This window comes from Anas acuta, chromosome 12, assembly GCF_963932015.1.
Source record: "Anas acuta chromosome 12, bAnaAcu1.1, whole genome shotgun sequence".
NCBI classification, from domain to species: domain Eukaryota; kingdom Metazoa; phylum Chordata; class Aves; order Anseriformes; family Anatidae; genus Anas; species Anas acuta.
The window spans coordinates 17,290,946-17,299,993 of record NC_088990.1 but is presented as its reverse complement, the minus strand read 5'-3'; positions in this window follow the sequence as shown (position 1 = coordinate 17,299,993).

Genomic DNA, 9,048 nt, shown 5'->3' with positions numbered 1-9,048 from the left:
TTAACGTCCATTCCCTCTCAACACACACATCTTTGAAGAGCCCAGAATCATGTGAATTTATAATACTTAATCAAAAGAAAAAGCAACAGGTGTCTGTTGAAAATCCTACTTAAATTGCCATATCAATCATTAAATTCCAAGCCCTCCTAGAAAACTGCTGTTCTGAAGTTCACTAGAAAACTGCACAAAATAAATTGCTCAGGTTTGGGCTGCTCAGTAAAGAAAAATACTGACAGGAGAGGAGAGAGTCCAGCAGGGGCCTGCTATGACACAGAGCACTGGAATACATCATATGGAAGGGGAAGGTGAGGCAGCAGGGCTGGGCTGGATGGCACTGGCAGGGAACGCCACGTAGGCTGCTGGCTGGCTTCAGCTACGCAACAGAGGTTCCAGCAAAGACGTTGGTCTTCGAAAGGCAATGGTCTTAAGCTGCATCAAGGGAAATGCCAGCAGGACATTTTTTAAGAAAGTTACAAACAGAATGGTTAATCACAGGGACAAGGTTGCCCACAGAGGCTTTGGAGTGTCTGTCCTTGGCAACATGTAGAGACAACTGGACCAGGCTCTGAGCAACATGATTTAAGTTGGAAGTTGGTTCTGCCTGGAACATGGGGCTGGGATAGACAGCCTCCAAGGGTCTCTGCAAATTGAAATTATTCTAAAGATACTAAAAATAACTTCATAATATCACTTATTCCATCTTCAGTGTGCATCAGAACTTAGAAATGCTGCAAGTATAACTGAAAAAACAACAAAAAAAAACATGTAAAGAAAATAATGTATATTGGAACCAGGGGCCTAAAAAAATAGTTGTGGACTAACAGGAGTGAGTCCCATAGGAGGAAGTAATTCACAGTATAATTATTCTCATGCCAAGAAAAATGTAGAAAAAGGTAAAGCTGAGAAAAGCTGAGGTATCGGGGCAAGTGACAATGTAGCATGACATCCAAAATAAACGGTGCGACTTCTGGCTACCTCCAGAGAGGAAAGAATGACGAATCTTGCATGCATTAATGTTCTGCACACAGGACATACGTGACTGCCCCTGAGATACTGCATTCACATCAGAAGGAATCAGAGGAGGCGCAGTAACAAAGTGATTGGCAGCTAGCGATACTGATGTATGAAAGCTTAAGAGAATTAAGATACCAATGTGATTACTGACCAAGAACATCAACCTGTAAATATTTACTTGGCATTGGGGATGTTTGGCTGTTGACAGGACGACAAGCTAATAGCCTTCTTTCCCCATAATTCTTCAATTAAATAAAAATAGCCATAGAATTCTTAAACAGGAGAAGGGAACATCACTATGACCACAACACTAATATCATTATAAATGCACAGGGCAAATATTATTACTTGCTGTACAACACGTTTTTGATACTTAGATTCTTTTTTATTCCAGCACAGCATCAGTAACAGAAACATGATCAACAAAGCCTTTGATGAACAGATTTGTTGAGTCCTTAGAGAAAAAGCAAAATCCAGCATTTCAAAAGGCAAGAAACATTCCTTCTTTCAGCAAATATCTAAAACAAAATTATTTTCCTTGACTGCACTCTGGGAAAAAATTCGATCCTCAGCTGAAGACCTGTTGGTATCCTTTAAACTTGACATTTAAAAGGCTCTTTTATGGGATTCTTTCCTTCTCTCCCCCCACCCTTGTACTTGCAGTATTTGACTAGAAGGCTAGAGATCTCCATTATTTTTATTGATTTATGCATGTATTTACTAAATGATGCCTCTAGGCCTTTCCAAATAACACACAGGACATAAAGACAAAGGGACGTTTGATGATCCCCATCCAACTGTTAATTGCCGTTTCCATCAACAGCCACCGTCAAGACAGGGAAAGCAAATTCCCTACTAAATTATTTCCACCAAAAATGTCAGTTTCAGCAGGTGCTAAGATTAATTACAGACCTCTACCTCTAACTACATAGATCTCAAAAGAAGAAAAAAGCAACATTATATTATACTTCTGCTAACAAAAGAAGGCAGGTACTAACTTGAGACAATCATTTTATGTTAAATCAGTGCAAAAAGCAGTTACTTAAGCCTAATTGCTGCTCACATCCTCCCATGATATTAAGAGATGGCTAACGCAAACTAACCACATTTGTGCTCCCAAATTCACAAGTTGGAAACAGCTTCTGAGGAGCTAACTTTGGAGGACATTCTGAGGAGCTAACTTTGGAGGACATTCTTCTAAATCTTTGAATCCTGAGCAAGCTGCAACAATCACCCATAAATCCACTGCTAATAAGATGGGGTTTGGACGGCTGATACAATTTCTAAAAACAATTTAAGAATATTAAAAATGATTGTATATTAATTTGATACTACCTCTTCAGAGTATCATTTATTCATAAGCAGAAAAAAAAATCTTGGACAAAACCAAGGATTTTTTTTTTTTTAACTTATTCTGTAGCAACTAATGCCACATATTTATATTTCCCTTACTGACATGGGAAGCAGACTTACAAATATTTTTCATTTGCCACCTTTCCCAATTCTTGACATCAATCAGATTAAGTCTGCTGATCAGACTACTCAAAGGTCAAGCAAAACAACAGTTTTTTAAATAGTCTAATCTCAAACAGAAAAAATCTCCTTCTTTTGTCCTTCCAAAAGCATCTTTATTTATAACTGTACCCCTACGTTTGAACCACATTCTTCTTGCACTTACAGTAGAAGAGTTTAAAAAAAATAAATGACAGCACAATTAGTTTTTTTCCTAAGATGTTACTGCAGTCATTTCCACTTGCGTTTCCATCCAGACTATCTAAACCAACTCACAGGAACACTATGAAATATCTATTTTCTATATATAGATGAATTCCATTATCTAATTTCACCTGTGTTGGGTTCTGACCCGGGAATTTTACAATGCTGATTCCAAATTCTGCTTCCAAAAATTCCAAATATATCTATAATTGGACTTCACTTGGACTTTCTAACATAAATAATATTCCCTATCAACATTTGATATCGAGAAGGCAATTACATTTAAAAACAAACAAACAAAAAAAACCCCACTCCATAGAAAGGGGTCATCATTCATATCGTTTTTCTGTTTAGTACCTAAAGACTGCTGAAATGTATGCAATTACCTTCACATAATATTGATTATATATAAGCCTTAGGAGCTTGTTTAAACTTAAGTTATATTAAAATATTTCACATCTTTAGAGCTTTAAAAGAAGCTGTTAAGCAATATCCTTTAGTTCTTACATATAAATTGCATTTTATTTAGATTTAGATTTGAGTATTGGCATCCCAAATGCTTTACTTCATTGCCACTGTCACCAGTTATTTTAGAAGTTGTGTGAAGTGTTTAAATCATAAGGTATTGCATCAAAATTATCTTCTCCCATAGTGCAATTTCAATTTTTACAAATACAATGTCAATACTTTTCTATAAAACTTGAGTCTCCCTAAGAGAAAATTGCTTTTTAATCAAAAATTGTATGAAAACATCTCAGCAACTTATTAAATTTTCTTTCAGTTTTACAGAAAATTGTACAGAAACAGCAGTTTAAACAGACAGCTCTCTCATTTTGTTTATGGACAACTGTACAGCATACATCTATGCTTTTAAAATATATAAACCTGTCTTGTCTCCTAAGATGTCATGCTTTTTTTAAATATGCTATGCAATATTAGATGCCATAAAATCTGCATGTTTTGGGCAACTAATAAGTACAAACAGTTCACATTCAATACCCAAATCACCTACCAGCTCTTCCTTGAAATAAAATGCATTCATATGAAACATGGACATAGTTCTTTACCAAAGACATTACAAAACAACTGGTTTCTTATGTCAATACTTGCAGATAGCTTCTGGAAAGTGAATTTTAAGACAGAAAGGTCATCTCAAAATGTAATTCACTCTGATGAAGTCTAGATCTTAAAGGAGAGATACAATCATCGAGAGTTTGGTGGCTGAGTAGTAGCTGCCCATGTAGCTGAACCAAGTTCCAGCTTCTTACTTATTCCTGATAGAAACTAAGAGCCAAAGAGCTCCTTGGCTTTCAAATGTCTCTCCCTTATATTTATTCTGCTATTTGTGGGTTAAAGCAAGGTCAACTCTCTCTCAAGTCCTTCTCTTCAAAAGGTAAGTGACCTATAATGGCTACACTTTTCTCAAACAACCTAGTAATACAAACTTGAAAGAGAAAGATTTGTAGATGAGAGTAAAACGTATTTATTCCTTCCTCCTCACATCAGAGGCAGCCCTGACAGGCCATTTGCTTTTGCTATTTATGAACTACTTCCATGAACCATGGAGGAATAAATGAGATTACACCATTTGTTAACTCTGTTGACTCATCCAGAATGGGAAGGTTATTACATTAATTTGGATTTACATTAACTAATACGAGTTCACCCCACCCCACTTGTGTCAGTATACCAAATGATAATGACTGGTTGTAAGCAGTCAGGTACACAAATGCAATTCTGTTTTCAGTTTAATTCTATTAATGAAACTAATGACAGCAGTAGGTCTAAACTCACTCTTGTTGCAGGTTTCCTATTGTTCACCAAATTCTGAGCCGCCTGGCATTCAACACAGCCGATCATTATCCTCTTCCTTGGCACAGCACATTTTTCATTATCTCTCTCCTTACTCCCAATATCATAATAAGTAGTAAAACGTAATTGCCCTCAGAATTTCATTCACAAATAAAGAGAAAAATCACTTTTTCAGCAACAATTCCCTTGGCTGTACTTGGCCAAACAGGACTAATCAGCGGTGAAGTCACATGCTGTGTCATTAAGGGAAGAGGAGACATTCACAGAAGTATTCTCCACAGGCACAGCGCTGTGCTACAGAAACTTGCCTACAGCTTAGTGCAGCGTGCCTCACACGCTCAGTCTGCAATGCTTATGCAGCTGTAACAGAGTAGGAACATAAGAACTATCTCAGTGACCATGTAATAGGAAAAGACTTGCATTTCACTCACACTTAGCTGTATTGGTTCCTCAATGTTCGATCAAAATGAAGAGGTCAAAAAATATAAAAATCTTTATATTTTTATATAAAAAAATATAAAAGTCCCCAAGGAATAGTCCTTGCACTATTGTCAAGTCAAAAAAAAAAGGTCACAGAGGGATTACACAGAACTGGCCACAGAACCCAGCATTACATATAGAGGTATTTAATTGGCATCCTTCTCTGCAGAAGCTGCTCAAGCTGTTCAAGTACTTAGCAATGTTAAATGGCAACTGTTGGCTCATGTGGAAAAGATCGTTTACAAAGGTTCCAGGAGAGACATCATCTGTTTCTACATGAAGAAAAACTCATATTTTTAAGAATGGATGAAGAAAGTTCAAAGGTATCATTATTGTAGGGGTACTTAGAATGTCTCTCTATTTTTATCACTGCACTTGAATTGCTATCAGCTGTTTTGCTTTTGGTTTTCTCAAGCAATGAAAAACGAGAAGCAGATTTGTTGCATCAGAAATGTACCATTACAGAAAGTGTGTTTGGCAAAATGCTTGAGAAAAAGAATTTGATCATAATTATTCCTACATTACTGATGCAAAATAAGCAGAAAGTGTATTACCTAGGAAAATATCAATTCCCTTGAAGATGTCAATATACAAGGACCTTTCCTCATCAAATTTCAGACTTCAATGAGAGCATAAGGCTTGGTTCCACTGCTTTCCAATTAATGTTATATTCATACATCCCCAAGAGTGAAGTGATAGCATTGTAAAAATATTACACATTACTTTTGCAAAACTCAGCTTATTAGCCCAGAAAATTATCTATTTTATCTGTGCTCTAAATAAATGTCAACCTTTAGCTACTCACTGAGGGTACAATAAAGGTTAGAAGTCATCATGTTGTATATATACAGATGGGGCTAACATCAATATGGCCCTCTCCTTCCTGGCAAGGCAGTGCTTGCACATTTACAAAAGAAAATACCTCAGAACCACTCCTTTACCACTTTTACCTTTACCACTAGAGATGTCCCTTTTTACCACTCCTTTCAGAGTGTTAAAGGGACATCTCTAACGGTTAGTGAAGTTAAAGAAAGCTTTCTTCATTTAATTGTCCTTATCTGAATACACACTGCTTACACTGACTTCATTGTGTGCCTCATGCACCATCTGAGCTAAGATGCTCAGGAAAATGCTTTCCTAGGATACCAGGATCTGCGTAATAGCACCACCTAGAGGCAACAGTTTCTGAAGTGACATTTAACAGTAAGTTATTTGTATAGTTATTTTTTTAAGCTTTATAATCATTACATTATCACGAAGAAGCCTGAAGAACTTCTATTTCTTCCTTCAAGCTTGTCCTGCCATCCTTTTCAGAGCATTGAAAGTTTGTTGAATCATCTGGTTTTTGTTATATTTTTATTAAGTTTTCCTTTGTCTGCTGTAAAATAAATCCTACAAGACAATCAACCAACAAATCCAACTGACAGAAGGAATATTAAGCCCACAAGTAAACAAACATTACTATAGTTGACAATTTTGATTGCCCTGTTATGTAATCAAGCCAATAGCTTTAAAATTTAATATTTCTGAAATCTAAATGCTGTAATAAAGAGAAAGGTTGCATGTGAGAGAATTTTAGGGAAATTACTGTACCTCTTCCTTTAGTTATGGCAATACCATATTCCATACCAAAGGCACTGTTTCAACACAGGAAATTAACTTAAACTATGACTACTATTCTGCTTGTCAGAATTTCCAATTTCACTAGTTCTCCAAAGGCAAATTTCTCAAATAGCACACAAGTGATATTTCTTTTGAAAGAGGTAGAAAACAGTACTGATGATGATGTAGAATGAAAAAAAATCAGATAAAAAGAAAAGAAAAAATAGCCTCCCCTACCTGTGCAGGCACTAAGATAGTACAGTACCAAAGCCATTCATTAGGCAAGACACCTATTAGTTTGGAAACAGATTTGCTAAATACTTGCTCCATTAAAAATAATCAGATCTTTTCTCACGTGAAAGGTTGTTTTTGCTCTGCAATACTAAAGATGATACAGGAATACCATCTTTCAACCTAGGAAGACTAGGAGTGAAGCAGATATGGGTTGAGACGTTTGTCTGCATCTTTAAAATGTTCCAGCTAGTTGGAGCTTTCATTTTCTTCCCTCTTACTTCCACTTGGTCCTTGATCTCACAGACATAGATGGTAAACAACTCCTGTTGTCTGAATGCAATTACCCAGTTGCTCAGCTCTCACAAATCCAACCAGGATCACAGTAACTGATGCCTCAGCAAATTGTATCTTTTATGTCTGGCACATGCTCAAAACAGACAATTTTAAGAGCTGTAACTTTCAAAACATCTCCTAGAATATTCATTTCATAAAACATTCTCTTGGTAGTACTACTGCACACATTTATACTCAAATGCCACTGACTCTGGCAAGGAAGAATTGAGGCACAGGAAACAGTGTTGTCTCTTGATGGGCTGAAAGGACAGAGAAGCAGATCCCATTTATTTATTCTACTGCAATTCAAGGAGAAATATTGAGAAGTTTTACAAGAAGTAGTGTATTCACTTATAAAGCATATGAGTTGATACTCTTGCATTAGACTAGCAGCAAATCTTTAGCTTCTCTATTGCTCTATTTATTGATACACTTACTATCAGAGCAGGTATTTTATAAAGTGAGACATCAAAATATCTTTTGTGGATAAAGTCTAGAAATGGGACAAGAATAACTAATTAAGTGTTCAAAACACTGCATTTATGTTTTTTGCAGTATTACCTAAAAAACAGTTGAATCATGAATATCCATTACTAATGGTAGCAAGTCATGCTGGTCTAAAGAAATTATTATGGTTAGAAACTAAGTGTTAAACATGCCTAAGAACATTATCTAAAGGCTTTTTAAAAAATGAAAAACAAAACAAAAATGGAGGCATTAAGCCACCAAAAGAAAAAACAAAATTAAGTGATCTGTTAATTATGTAATCCAAGTCATTTTGTATTACTAAACTCATCTAATACCTCTATTAAGTTCCTTGTAGGGCTGGAAAGAAATAGAAAGGGGCAAGTTAAAATAATAAAAACAGAGAGGGAGAAAAAGGCACAGCCATGGTTAGACACAATAGCACTTGCTTTCTCAATCTGCAATTTCATAATTAATAAAGCCCACTAAAAATAAGCAAACAGGTTTACATTCCAATGAAACTACCTCCCAGAAGACAGCAATTTGGTAATGAGTGGATTCACCCCTTGTTTGGCAGACTAGAGGCCAAACTTGCAACTTGCCACATTAAAGCTTGGTTCCAGTATCTCACTTGACTGCCACAGGCAGGCTATTGCGAAGCCCCTCTCTGTACTGTGAATATTATTTTAGATACGCTTGAACAGCAAGCCAAGAGATATGGGGATCATATCAGCCCTTAGAAGTACTCTAAACTTCTCAGCACTACAAGACTCTTATGAAATCTAAAATAAAATACAGGGATACTGTAACCTAGCTTCCTGGAGAGAATTCACATTTACTAAACATTTACTGATGACTGCAATGACCTTTTTTTTTTTTTTTTATAATTCAAAGTTACATTAGATAGACAGTTGAATATATGCATCGTACATAGAACTATTCTTCACATGTATATCTTACCACATATATAAAAGTAATACTAGTTTAAGTCCAATATTTTGCTTTTAGATTCAAAACTCTGTTGGAATTCTCTTAGAAGTGCTTCTAAAACCCATTTTCTGCACACAATTGCATGATATCATCATCTTCGCATATAAATGCAGTAGAGCTAATTTCTTTTATTAAAAAACATAAATTCATATGTAATAATGCACCCACTGAGAAATTCTATAATAAATCTATCTGCAATAATGAAAGCACTTCTGCAATATCATAAACTTACAGGGCATTTATACTCCTTTATTGTACTTGAAAAAGCACTAAAATGAACTTTACTTCCAAAAAGTAAATGAGAACTCAAACCCGATACAATAACGTACATATTTAAATGAGAGAAGAACTTTTTTCTCTAGTATTGCTGTATAATAAATGCAAAACAAATTTTTTCCTGAA